Genomic DNA, 15,939 nt, shown 5'->3' with positions numbered 1-15,939 from the left:
AAAGATGTAGCTTTGTAATACGAAATGTCAAGTCGATTTATAAACTCGTGAAATACCTTATTTATTCTAAAACTTTGGTTTAAATGTAACGACATTGGAAGGCCTTAACCAAATGACCAAAGTCACATTAAGAATTATAGGCAGTGGTTCTAACATAGTTCCTTTCATAATTTTATTCGCAATCAGCTGTTTTAAATCCGTTGCCCATTAAATCGCTTTGCATACTTTTATCGGCCTTAAGACATCCTGAGTGAAGTCATTTATATGTAAAACGGTATCAGGCACATACCCCATATTACAGTTTTCTGTTGTAGAAAATACCCTTTATGTGAAAACTGATATTTAAGTTTCGAGAGGGTTGTTATTGCATTTCTTCATCCTCAACTTCTTTCATATTTGATTCAACTTGACAATTTCAAACATTTTGATACGAAGAACATTGATAATATTTATAAAAGTAAATACTTCTAACTAAACAATCAGTATGATGGACAGTGTAAAGATGAGACTTGGGAAGAAAGAACTGAGACAAATGTAATAATACTCACGTGTCGGCTTTTGCTCTTCATAGAAAAACAAGTTTAAAAGGTTTCATATGATTATCATGAAAATTCGGCTATTATTCTTCATCGTTTTCTGTCGATCTTACCATGATACTTTATGTTCTGAACTTTTTCAGACATAGGGGATGCATTTGTGTGTTAAATGATATAGTGATTGTAAAGATTCACTTTTGTCAGTACTGCATAACTCTTAACTCTTTTCAGATATTGTTCACTTATTGGTTCAAAGTCAACGGCGTGTGGACTGGCCAAGGTGGCATTGCTTGCAAAAGCGTCAAATGCGGTCACCCTAGTAATTTTTCCAACGGGTCTTACATGCTATTGAAACAAGAATATGACAATGAATGAGTTTACCAACGTATCCCTCGTTGGTGCTGTCTGTGTCCCAGGTTATTAAGTTGTTAAGGGTTCAAAGACGAGAGTTTGGCAAGGACAGTTATGCATGAAGGAGGAGAACCAGTCCGTGAATAGTTTAAATGTATGTTTCCAGCTAGTAGTAGTTGCAGACAACCCAGGCTTAATGTTAAATTAGACAGCGAACGCCACGTGCATAAAGCATTTCCGATGCTGGCGACATAACACATAATGTATTAATACATGGCATTTGGGCATTGATGTGTAAAGGGCTGTCCCCAGTTTGCGGCAAGTATTATTCTATTATCTTAATGTGTTAGTGTTTATATAGCGTTGTATTGTCGATTATTTGAAATATTATTCTTAACGACCTTATCTTTACTATGCCTATATGTGTAAATGTCAGCTTTATCATAAGTAGTAGTACTTAAAATATTATTTTGGTGGTATTGCGGGACCGATTTTGCTTATTGACTTTACGCCACATGAATATAGAAACATACTAGTACTTCAAAGCTATGACTTACAAATTGTTTTGTTTTTTCAGAGGCAAATTGCTTCCTGGTGTTAACAGTGGGTGTTGCTTATGCTGCAGTGTGAACAGTTTTGTGTTTTACTTGTTGATTTGGATGTAAAACCAGGTTTGTTTTGTTTACAAGACTGTATTTTTCAATTCAATATAATGGACAAATTGACAAGTGCCGTAATAATATATAGAGTAATTGTTACCAGTCATCAAATGGTTGATTTCACAATGAAAAAAAATATATATTCTCCTTAAAGCAGATATTTTCAATATGCATGTACGAATTTATAGACGTGTTGTTCAGATAACTTTATTACGCATCATATGAACAATTTGTGACGAATTACACATTAAAGTGTCGTATAATAATACAAATTTTAGTGTCGTAAAATATCACAAATACATATATATCGAAATCATACCACATAATTCAGAATGGATGAATCCAAAACTAAAGTGTTTAAAACAGTACTTGCTGTCGGTAATAATGAAAGTAGTATAGTTGAAACAGACGCAAAACAGATTAACAAGATAATAGATGATGGCCATACAGCTAGATGGATTGAAAGGCAATTCACAACATATGAGAAAGATCATCATCATCATCATCATCATCATCATCATCATCATCATCCATCATCATCATCATCATCATCATCATCATCATCATCATCATCATCATCATCATCATCATCATCATCAATTTATTTCCTCGCTCATATATATGTATTGTAGTGTTTCTACGAATCGGGGCAGGTATGGTATTTTGGTAAAAAATATTTTTTGAGCAGTTGTTCTCTGCATGCTTTCAATATCAGTAATGGTGATGATATATCCATGGTACCCAAATGCAGTTATAACTAGCTATCTTTTGCTTAATCTCAATACAGTGGAACCCAGTTGGCTCGAATTCCATTGAACCTCATCGGCTCGAACTCGAAGAGACCGGTGAAAATACATCGAGTCTCAGGAAATTCTTGCTACGCCACAATGCTTTAAACATATTCAGTAGAAAGAAATTGGTTCTGACATCCAGTTTGAACCAACCAGATGATCGAGCCTATCGAATTGAGCAAACGGGGTTCGACTGTGTTTATTTACATGCATGTATCCTCCGTTTGAACGGACGGGGTCCCTGTTAAAATTTTCCGGCCCATATTTCGACCTTTTTGGTTATTTTTGTACCACAAACAAAAGTGAATATGTCCAGCAAGTCCTCACTTTTCACATACATTTTCAAACTTCACCGGCTTAAAGCTTTAATATACTGCTAGTTTTTATTTTTTTACAGGAATTAACTCAGTTCACCTTCGTCAACGTCAAAATACGGCTCGTTTTTCGTAACAATTTTTCGTTCAGTAGTTTCACAATTTCTTCAATATCATCAGTTTGCAAGTTCCACATGCAAAGTAAAATGTTGTGAACACATTCACATGTAGTATGAGAACCTAGCAACTGAACATTTCTTGCTAAAAGAAGACACAGTGTCACATTGATTTCTCTTTCATGTACCTCGTATCATTACTAACAGAACAAATAGTAATCAAGAACATGATGGTTGATTTAGTTGTTCATATTGACAAATGTAATGAACTATTCGGCCGATTGTTCAGATCTTTGATACAGTTAACAACGTTGTTAATGTAAACGTTCTTCATTTTAAAATATGTTCTGCTCTGGGAAGTTATATTTTAAATTTTACACTTGTGATCTGCAATATTTAAATTACGATTTTAGACAATCTTTCCGCTGTACTTGTTTTGTTTAAAAATGTGAGCACTTAGTGAAACGTTTCATTCAAAAGCGAACAGAGATGCCAGAATGACCTTGTTTACTTTAACACAATTCTGAATAATCAACCCATTGATAGTATAATCGAAGGTTAAATTAAATCGCTTGCTTGTTTTCAATAAATTTTTACCACAATGTGTCAGAATTATCTCAATTAAGTTACAGTATATATCTTCATTGACTATTTAGAATGAACATATATAAACACAAAGAACCTTAGCATTAATTACAATAAATCATGTTTGTTGTAGAATTGAATGCCAAAATTTTCGTTTATTAGACCAGACCAAGAGTGAGGGCGTAATAGAGAGTGCAGGAAAAGACGGGCGTGTCAAATACTGGGACATTAAGAAGTAAGTTAAAAGACAGGAATGTCAAATACTGGTACGTTTAGAAGAAAGTGTTTTAAACGGGGTGTCAGATACTGGGACGTTCAGAAGTAAATTTTAAAAACAGGCGTGTTAAATACTGAGACGTTTGGAAGTAAGTAAAAAACAGGGCGTGTCTAATACTGTCTTACTGGGACGTTAATAAGTGTTACATGTGGGCGCGTCAAACAGTAGGACATAAAGAAGTAAGTGTAAAAAACGGTCGTGTCAAAAACTGGGCCGATAAAAGAAGTGTATAATACGGGCGTGTCAAGACCTGGGGCGTAAAAAGAAATGTAAAATACGGGCGTGTCAAATACTGAGGCGTTAAAAGTAGTGTAAAATACAGGCAGGTCAAATACTGGGGCGTTAAGAAGCAAGTGTAAGATACGGGCGTGTAAAATACTGGGGCGTTAAGAAGTTGTGTAAAATACGGGCGTGCCAAATACTGGGGCGTATGAGTTTGATTTACAATTGAGAAAGACTTGGACATTAAAACATTATTGGCAGATTCTTGCTTGTCTAATATTGGGACGTCAAGAAATAAGTGCTAGATTCGGAAGTGGCAAATCCTGTGACGTTATGAAGTATATGTTAGTTTCGGCTATGGCAACTCCTGGTACGTTAAGAAGTAAATGTAAAAATATTTTGTCAAATACTGGGTTGTTTAGAGGTAAATGTCACTTTATAGGATGTTTACAAGTATGTTTGTCAATTTCCACACGGTATGTTCAAAGTATAACGGAGAAAAGAACTGTGGTTGCCGACGATGGCGTGCAGTGCGTAGAAACCGACAAAAAGCCTTAATATATCCCTAGGGATTAATCATTCTCTGAAATGTCAACGTTACAACACAATGTATAGAGCTTGCCCAAGCCCTTAAAAGGCTTTTATTGCACTTTGGTTAAATAAAATATCTATCTTCATGTCGTCTTTAAATGAATGCAAGTCTTATGTCTCCCAAGGGGAAACATCATTCAACATTATTTCTTAATGACAGTTGGTTGTAAAAGATAATTCAATTAAAGATACATTCATGAAAGTGTCAAGTCCCATGGCCATCATTTATTGTTACATACCAAAAACACATATGGCGATATTTAAATGAAAGAAATGTTAATAGCAATGGTTTCGTGGTTTTTTTTATCTCCAGAGATAAGAGTATTCAGACATTTGTTGGCCACAAAGGAAAGGAGGTCAATGCGATTCACTTTGACGAGTTGCGGATTGTCAGTGCAGCGCATGACAACACAATAAGAATCTGGGATTTCAATGTCTAGGTGGGCAGTTGATCTTGTTTTATAAATGTCCAATCTCTCACCAAAGAGTTCGAGAGCTAAACCCCAGCCAGGATCAGCATTCACTTAACGTCTTGAGATTGATTTTGCGACTCACACCCGGAAATAAGAAAACAAATTCTAATTTTGTTGTAAGAATGCTTTTACTGATGGCAACATGGTTAACATTGCTCTATCAGTAACAAATAACGTGTTTTACAATTAGGCATAACTCTTTTGTTTAAATAAGCTATATTATAGCTAGTTTGTAACATTTAAAAATTCAGTTGTCTAAGCCGGAGTCTGAAAGTCAGACTTAAGTCTTTAGTGCATACGGACATGTGCTTTCAAACTGGACACTACTAATGATTCTATCAAGGAAACCGACTCGAGTGTGTAACCTCTCAGTAATAAGTTTTCTTCACAAACTTAATAATAAAGCCTTAAATACCTATACTTATTGCAATACGAACCTACCTGGCAAATCCCCTAGTTTTGACTTACCTAGATATAATTGATATTTAGTTGTTGCTGACTGTGAAATCCATTTGTGTTGACTAGAAGTAAATCCTTATTTATTTGTTGATACAAACGTGTCATAATGTAATATTCTCGTGATCATTTATATTTTATGACGGTTGCTAATTAGCGGAATGGTGCATTGCAAACATTTGGAGAAACAGATTCCACTATGCAAAAGTAATGGCGAATACAATAAATGAGGTTGTCACAATTGAATGTGGAACCGTTTGTATATCTCACTGTATTGGTCGTTAGTATGCATTTTTAAGTGACCGAATTGATCATTCATGGTAATACACTGGAGTTGATAGATTTGTCAAGCTCTCTCATATATGTAATGCTTTGTTACAATTGATAGAAGTCATTGACGGAAAATATTCACTTTCAGTATTATTTGTTTGTATTGTATTGCCTTGTTATTTAGTTTGTTAAAAAAGTTGTAAAAACGATATATCTGTGAGAGTGCAGCTAAAATTGCTCGTTTGTGTTTGGTCGTGCATTCGTCAGAATCGATCTACGTAAAATAAGTGAACAGAAAAATAGACTGATTAAAATAAACTCTATGAAACCATTTTTGGTGCATTCGTCAGTATCAATCTACGTAAATTTAATGAACAGAAAATTGACTGACTAGATATGCTCTTTAGAATTTTTTTTGGTGCATTTGACAGAATTGTTAAACATAATATTAATGAACAGAAAAATTGATTGACTGACCTATTGGAAACGTGTAAAATGTGTTTTTAATCATCAAGGGACATAATAAATGTTTAGGTTTAGGTAGGGGAATAAGTGACATTTTACTAGTCATGTAAGTTCTTTTTGAAAGTTTTTCCAAAGTGTTTCTGTCATAGACTTGGCCTACTTAGCGTATTGATGTTTTAGTTAATCGCCGTCGGCTTTGTAGCATTTTCGCATATCTTGAAGCTAATTATCGGAGTTTATTCCGAAGCTTGCCGGAAATGACTATTTTGAAATCAAACGTCCATACCGGATTAAAACTAAAGAAAAGTGAAAAAGGGGCCAAAATAAAACATGGTGGACAACTGAACCTGCAATAAGAAAAAGTTCTCTCCATCAGAAATTACTAAATTTCCTTAAAATTTGTTAAATGAGTTTAAACACGATTTTGCATTAAACTAAAAAGGTATCAACCTTTATTGTACCCCCTTTATCTATATTGTGCCATTTTCACATAATATTTCAGCAGGATCGAAATCTAAAACGTATATGAAAAAAAAAATATTGTTGTCGAGTGGCAATGTTATATTTTGATTTAAACTTTTCTTGAAAATGTGCTTTTTGAGATTATATACAAAATGAATAGTCATCACAATCCCCGTAAAAATGAAAGTATTCCATATACTCCGATGAAAGATATTGTAAAGATTTAACAACACGAATACCATTAATAGCGAAAATTCAATTTCGATTTGAATTACTATTGTAAGGGCATCTCCCAAGCCTACCGTTACAGATTCTTTCCCATCATCTTCAAAGTTCTTTCAGGAATATACCCACAGGGGACACAGAACGGACATGCAAGGCAATAGTATAGTCATGTACTGACAATTAACACTTCACTGGTTGTCATATGAACCATCCCCTTGACCAATAATGGGATTCTATTTCGTCAGGGAGTAATAGCACATTATAAAGTTCTTTGACATCCTCCAACAAATGACCAGGCGACTTAATGTTACGAAACTAGAACTATTGGATTGCATGCTTTATATATTTGCTATCTCATACTCAGCAATCTCATCTGCGACAATTTTTTATTTCAAAATACGGCTTAATTGTTTGTTTCAAAACATTACATTCCAGATTATTCCCTCATAATGTGTAGTTTTTTTATACCAGTTCAATTTACTCATACCACTAAGGTGTGTTCACAAAAAAGGAATACAATTGTTACAGTCTTATCATCAATTTAATGTCTTTCGAACATACGTATACTTGACATGTTATGACTTGCTTGATGCTATGCAACATTTTTCTTCTTGTTGGTGATGTTCTTAGATAAGGTTTTACAATGTTTCATGTTAAGTACTTGCATGCGCTTCTTTTATACTTAGACGTTTATGTATTGTTTTAAGTATGTTAATTGAAACGATTAACTAAATGCAAAGAACGGATAACATTAGTTTTTGAAGTAATTCAGACAATGTACCTTACAACAATAATCACAAATATTTAGCAGAGCTTATCATGGCTAGACACTATCCACATTAATTTGTATATATCACTGATTCAAAGGCGTTATCATATAAACGCGCTTTCCAATCGTCTGTAGAGTTCTCCAGGGTACTGAACATGACATTTTATGTATATAAATGTATGCACTAGCTTCATGATGTTGATATAGGGTACTCTGAAAGTTATGCCATACAACTAGCTGTAAATCTTTGTATCATACAAAACTTCATCATGGCTTGTTTTGGCTTATTACCATGCTTGTACTGTCGCATCTTTCTCATTGTTGTTGAAGATACATATGACATCACATGATACATAATCATATTTTTCAAAGCCTTAGTACATATCTTATAAACGTGAACATAAAGTAAACTTGACATTACTTTTTTATGCAATGGTTTTTTAGTCGCGCCTCAAAATGGTAATAATTACTGTGCTAGTTAATAGGAGGGAAGAAAGCACTGCTGTCACAGGGATGATTTTACAAATGTGGTCTTTATTGAATCTAAGAACGTTGTAGCTAACCGGATAGCTTGATAAAAATAAGTGAAATATCACGGAAATGTTACAAAATCCCCAAAAGAGGATAAATGCAAATCAGTTTTTGATGACGAAATATTTTAATAAGTTATTAATAATTCAGAATGGCCTTCTTGAATCCAGATTGAAAGAACTGATTATGACAATGAAGTATGCGGTCTCGGAAGGCCGTTTACCTTGCAAGCCCGGATTCGATTTTGCAAGCATTTATTTACAAACTGCTGTAATACATTCTGTGAAAATACCTAATACTACAAAACAGGCCTTGTCGATTATTTGTTCGATGAAAGTAAGTATAGTAAAGGCGGTCATGTTATCATGATTTACCAATAATGTAGAAAGAAACACAAATCTTATTATTCAGGTAAATTTGAATTAAAATTCGCAATCTCAGATCGTCGTGCCATCACATGAATTCCGATGTCACGTAGCAGACCATTGTTCTTTCTTTGAAACGGAGTCGGGCATGTACCACTCAAGTTATTAGTTAACGCATTCATACTTTATAATGAAGAAAGATGCATTGTTCATATGATGTATTAATTGTCGATATATGTCAGATACTTTATGTGGTTCATAGATAAATAATGTTCTAATGTAATATTTTCGTGATCATTTATATTTTATGACTGTTGCCAATTAGTGGAATGATGAATTGCACACATTTGCAGCTATAGATTCGAGTGTTCACAAAGAATAGGAAACACAACAAACGAAGATATTCGAAATGGAATGAAGGACCTTTTTCAGCACATTGTAATGTTTATGCAAGTTTCAAGTGGCAGAATCGATAATTCATGGTCATACACCAGAGTCCGTAGATGTGTCAAGCTCTCTCATATATCGTGTGCTTTGTAACATGATGCAAGTTTTTGAGGTGAAATATTCTCTTTCAGTTTTATTTATTTCTACTTTATTGCCTTGTTATTTGGTGTTGAATAACATAATTCTTTAAAAGTTAACATTGGCTTTGATTTGTTAAATGTTTTATCTAAGTGTGTCTGTCGTCTATGGTGGTTACATTTCTTTCGTTTAATATAAGGTCTTTGAACGGGATGATAGTAACATGTTTGACTGTTAGGCTTATTATGAAAACGTCTAACGCTCTCTAACGCTCTCTACACATAGTTTGTATATTGATCATGTAGTTTTGTCGACCGGAGTTATATCGTCTTGACGAGATATAACACAGCATCCGTGTTGTCTCTTCGAAAAATGAAGTGAACAGTCGACATGTCAAAATGTTACGCTAAAACTCGTAAAGTATACATAAGTATATAAAACAAGTTAATACACGCAGTGATCTCCTTGAAAAGCTAAGAAGATTTCTACATTAACCTACAAAAATAAAGGTGTTCAACCGAATAAGCCTATTGAAAAAAAAGGTTAAACATTTGTCAAATGGCTAGACATTATCAACATTAATGTGGACTATGGACGGATCCCAAGGCACTCATTTTGTCAAACCAGATCGCTCACTTAACCTCAACCCAGTTCTCCAGAGCACTGGATTTGACATAATATTGGACATTTATATAGATTTGGATCAGTTAATATAGTAATTACTAGTAATCTGTACATAGCTATTGATTTGGCTCTCAAAAAAGTTTGTGTAGAAATACACTAACAGAATAATTTAGCATGGCAGATCGTGCTAACTTTCATTGTGATAAAAATGAAGGTAAACAAGATTTTCTTGCGAATATTCACTGATATTTAATGAATGAAACTGATTTTATAAATCAAGAACACAAAAATTCAAAAAATAAAATGTACATTTCCGATAACGTTCTAATGTCGTTTCATTAATTTAAGTTATCAGAATTTTTTAAAATCAAGTGGAAAGTCAATTCAAACTATGAAATGATTAAAATATGGAAGACTCCAACTTTCATCAAATAAAGTATACAGTATAAATATTACGAATACTACAAACTGCGAAAATTCAATTTCGTTTTCAATTACAACATAAAGGGCATCTCCCAAACCTATCATTACTGATTGTATTCCATTAATTAGATGTATGGCAATTACTTTCCTAGAATATAAACACAGGGGACACATGCAGAAAAAAAGAAAGGATTGCTATAGTTATGTGTGACAATAAACTCCAATAGAAGCATTCCATTCTTCAAATGGATTTCAGGAGTCAAGCAGCTTTGCCATTTTCCATTGAAAACAAACTTAGCAAACACCACACAGTGTAACTTGATACACTATATTTATTTTGCTTGTCAGGGGAGATCACTGCGTAGGAGTTCGCCACCACGGGTGTAAGCCGGTGCATTAGTAAAAGGAAAAATAATCATAATCATAATCATAATAGTTATACTACTACTACTACTACTACTACTACTACTACTACTACTACTACTACTACTACTACTACTACTACTACTACTACTATCACTACCACTACCACTACCACTACTACTACTACTACTACTACTACTACTACTACTACTACTACTACTTCTATTACTACTACTACTACATGTACTACTAATAATAATGATAATAATAATGAACCTACTGCTGCTGCTAATACTACTACTACTGCTACTACTACCACTACTACTACTACTACTACTACTACGACTACTACTAATATTAATACTATTATTGATAATTAATTGTAGTGGTTTACGTGTACTTTGTAAAACTCAGTTCAAATTGATTTCCAGAGAAGTGTATTATTAAAACTTCTAATCTATCGAGTACAGTCCTTCTGTTAAACTGCTTAATTTTGAATTACAGCGGGATTTACGTGCAGCGTAATTAAATGTAAGGAATTCTGACATTGTAAACCGTCCTTAAATGTCCGGGGTTTCCTATTGAATTAACAGGACACATGTGGTTATTCAACAATGCCTTTAACAATAGGCACCCATAATAAACCACTTTCACCACCACCAACAAATGACAATGCGGCTGCATCATTGAAAGGTAAAATAATTGATACTTTAACAATCGCTTTGGGTATGCTCAATATTTTATTAGAATGTGTCTTGTTTTTTACACATTGATAAACATCAAGCTTGATTTAAATCTTATACCACTGTCTGCAAATGGTTGTGGAGCATTGGATAATCGTGGCCTTAGAGGTGCCCCAAAACACCAAATGAGTTTCAAATCGAGAGAACTATATATGACCTGTAAATCAGCTTTACATATCAAAGAAACAACGACAGCTAACGGCAGAAATTTGGTTCACTCTGCAACTAACTGCTGAAAGGGCGGCCTCATTATCCCAAAAGCTATTCATACATGTACAGTTTGTATTGGTTTCACTTCAACCAGCCAATGAAATCGTAGCTTTAGAGTACACTTGCAAGAATCAAGTGGATACAAACGAAACTTTATTAAAGTTCAAACTGTCTACCCGCCTAACCCCAACATTTTGAACAACTTTTCGGTGAAAAATGACGTTGACATCAAATTTCAATTGCAAAAGAAGTTGTTGTTTAAATTATTCTCACTTCGATGGTGTGACTTTAATGATCAAAATAAGCGTAGTTCACCCTGTTTCAGAAACGAAAATTAAACCAACGCAGAAAAAATCCAAGTCAGTTCCTAAGATATGTTGTACAATGTATTGTGTTAAGTACTTGCGTGCCCTTCTGTTATATTAAAACGTTTATGTGCTGTTTTACGTATGTCAAAAAGTACGTTTAACTAATTGCACAGAAAGGATAACATTTTTGAAACAATCCAGAAAATGATAATTCCAACTATTTCCACAAATTATTAACAGAAAGTCACATGACTAAACACTATCCATTTTAGTGTTGTTTATATATCTGATTACATGATTTTATCATCTTAAACCTCTATCCAATCTTCTGTTGAACTCCCCAGAGTACTGAGTATGACATTATATGCATCAATGAATGTCCTGACTTGGTGATTGCTTCTATTTAAGTGACGCCATTAAACAGGATGTGCCATTTATTTCATGCAAACTTTCAACAGGGATAAGTTTGGTTAATTACAAGTGTGCTGTTTTGGAAGGCCGTTTGCTTTGCAAGCCCGGTTTACGAATTTTGCGTAAATGATAAATATAACAAAAACGCGCTATTATTCAAACCTGTCGATAATTTGTCAAATGAAAGTAAGCAAAGTTAGCCTGATTATAATGTCATTATAAAGACGTAGCGTCAAAAGTTGGTCAGGCTAAGAAGTCTAACGCTCAAGGGCGTTTATAATTGCAAAAAAAAATGTTTATGTAGTGCAGTTCTAATAATTGTTAGAAAATCTAGTGTGACCATTTTCGGGAGAATCATTTTTACGTCAGCACGTAAAATATTTATGACAAAATTAAAGTTATACACCATTGAAAAATGATCCATAGAAACATAAATACACATGCATCAAATGTATAGAATGCAATTAATTGCAGTTTAATCTGTTTGAGTTATGACAACCATACATTTTAAAGGGTCAAGGTTTAAAATTATTCAGTCTTACGTTGGTTATGTCCCGTTTTTTTCAGTGACTCCTTGTTGCACCATGCCGTAAATTCTAATTCCGGCCAAACAAATCAGATTTTGTTCCCTTCAGTGCAGGTTTGGCTTGAATTGAAAATACTTCACTTATAGATTATGTGCATCAATTAGACATAAATAAAATATCAAAATGTTTTTCAATCTTAGGTATAGAAAGGGCATCCTGGATGACATCCTTATATTTTGGATCTAGTTCTAGCTTTATATTAATAAGACTGTATAATTCACAGAAGGACTGACGTCTTTAGAGAAGATAACATACTACCATTTGTGAACGTTGAAGTAGCGACAAGCGTGATTTAACTTGTTTACAGACAATAAAAGTCGGTTGCAAATTTGTTTTGCAGTGGTCGCAAACTGTAACCAATAGTGCCTGTCATAACTTAAGAATATGAAATGTACATTAATGTTTGTTTTTACTCAAATAGCTAGTTTTATAACAATAACTGATAAACCTATATGTACTTGAATATTTGAACATTATTTTTATTTCGCAAGTGCATTGCTAGTGTTAAGTCAATTCAGAGGACCCCGATATTGGCTGATTACTGGTTTTTGCCAAGGAATTGGACATGATAATATTTATATAAGCTTTCAACTGTAGTTGCAAATAATCTAGTATAAACAAAATTATATACCAAAGCCAAAGTAGACAAATCAAAATGATTTCTGCAGCCAAAACAATGTTTCGTGTTTTAGTTCTTGCTTAACTCTTTTGCTATACTTGAACCTTAATTGTTTTACGGAAGTAACGTTTATCGAAGCACGTTTTATATGTATGGAAACGGTATGTGTACCAGTGTATGACATCTTGAAACTTTGCCGCTAATGGAAGATTGCAGTTAGTGTAACGATTTAAAGACGTACTTTGAAAGGTGACACATTTCATGTTAAGTTGTTTTGTTTATAGATATAGTACAGTAGTTAACAATATTCTATTTTAGTTCAATTTATAATTTTAAACTGATATGAATCGCCCTGTAGTTCGTTTCCGGGTACTTACCAGTACTGGTGTCCTTCGAGAGATTAATATAATACCTCAGGGGTAGTATTCAATACTGATCTTTATTGGAAATAACACAATGTAGCTAATCGGATTACTCGATAAAAATAACGGACGATAAAGTGAATGGGGACAATGATGCATGACCATACCCTTTACTTAAGTAGCATATACTATGCATGATCTCTTTGTTTAATAGCGGATACCTTTGTCAGTAGATCTCTCTCACTAAATTACAGTATGTATAAATAATAACAATAAATAACATCAAAACATATCGTATATACTTTTAAGAGAAATGATAACTCATACATTCATTCGACAACTTCATGAACTTTATAGGGTCTGAGGTCAATGTAATCTACCTTTATAAGTTGAGGATTGCTAGCGCTGGACATGGAAACGACCTTAGAATATGAGATACGTCTAGTCTCATAGTCGTTTGACCAGACGCCTTGCCGGTATAAATGTAGACTTATTGGTACTTTGTTTATGATTAAAACATGTTATGACAAATATCTTTATTTATGAGATTGATGGTTAGCGAAGATGATACATTGATTTGAAGATGCACTACAGGAGTGTTCGACTCCAGATGGTGGACAGATACGTTATACATTATAGCGTTTGTAAAGATTGTAGGAACAATGATTAATTCCTATATTCATTCGATAACCAATGCTGATTTCAAGGCCAATTTGTCGCGTTTTGACAGTGAGCCCGAACAATCCTTTTGCACAGCCATAAAAGGAAAACCATAATTTTGAAACAATCTAGACAATGAACATTATGGATATAGCCAAAACCATTTAACAGAACATCACATGGCAAGACACTATCCATATTAATTTGTATATAGCACTGTTCCATGGCCTCATCATCCATGCAATCGTCTGTTGAATACTGAAGAGTACTGGGCTTCACATTGTTTGTATTAATGTATGTACTTACTTGATAACGTTGATATAGCGAACTCTGAAAGTGACGCCATTAAACTGGCTGCACACAATTAAATCATAATAAACTTCAACAGGGCTGACATGCCGGTACTGATGCCGATTTCCCATTGTTTTTACATGATACATTTAAATCATGTAATTATGTAAGGTATTTTGAAAGAATATACAATGTTTACAACGATTAACCAAAAATTTTGTTGGTAGTTTTTCAAACCGTTAGTATAGATCTCAGTGCAAACAAATTAAGTTTAATTTAATAGCATAACTTAATTTTAATGGTATATTTTTCGAAGCTCAAAATAAAAATACATTGGGATGAAATCGTTGCGGGGATATGTTTCTGAAAACAAGCGGTATGTAATTCAAAATGAAGAATTTAACAAAAATGGTCCAATTTTTTAAACCTGTAGATTATTTGACTGATGGAAGTGAGTAAGGTAAACCTGGTTATGTTACCATTATACAATGTAAACCAATGATAAAGTAAAACGATTCTTTCAAATACAATTCAACTTTACAAGTTTAAGAGCTATGTAGAGCCATGCTGAGCATGTCCTACACGCATGCTGAGGCCTCGGAGCAGACTTCAGTTTTTGTTACAGTTTGCTTCAGTCACAAGTAACAACGCTTTCCACATTTTATGATGAAGAACGCAACCATGTATATGGAATATCGTATAGAACACTGGGAAAACTATGTGTATCTGTACAAAGTTACTGGACAAATCGTTAAGAAAACGGACAATGCACTGAGCTCAAACCAGAGCACACCAAGATATGTTTCGTAAATTCCGAGCGTGACCACGGCTGTTAAATTTGGTACACATGCCTGACTTGCCAGAACACGGAAATCTGTTTTACATTGACTATTGGTCATATTTAAATGTCATTTGGGCATATTATCTAACACCATAGTTTGAAAGTCTAAAGATACACGATACTTTAAATTATTGAAAGAATCTCTAATAAATTTATAGCCAAACGAAGCAAAATCGAGTTCATGATAGTTGTTTGAAAAAGTTATACGTCATTCAATCGTGAACTATTATTCTCGTATAGGTATCATTACGACGCCTGATATTCTACAGTAAGACAATTGCATTCACAACTTCTATATTAAAAGTGGATAATATTGCAAACTAATAAAATAAATATATGTATTTGAAACTGATTTGAAATATGATATACGTTCTAGCTAAATAAAACATATTATTAACGGCCAAGGGAATGAATGAAGAGATCAGTCACCATCTGCCGCTATCTAAACGTAATTAAATTTAATTAATTACTCAAATGCAGTATTCCGTTTTCCGATTAAATTACATACGGAATT

This window comes from Mya arenaria, chromosome 6, assembly GCF_026914265.1.
Source record: "Mya arenaria isolate MELC-2E11 chromosome 6, ASM2691426v1".
In the NCBI taxonomy this organism is placed as follows: Eukaryota; Metazoa; Mollusca; class Bivalvia; order Myida; family Myidae; genus Mya; species Mya arenaria.
Note: the sequence above shows the minus strand (reverse complement) of the source record.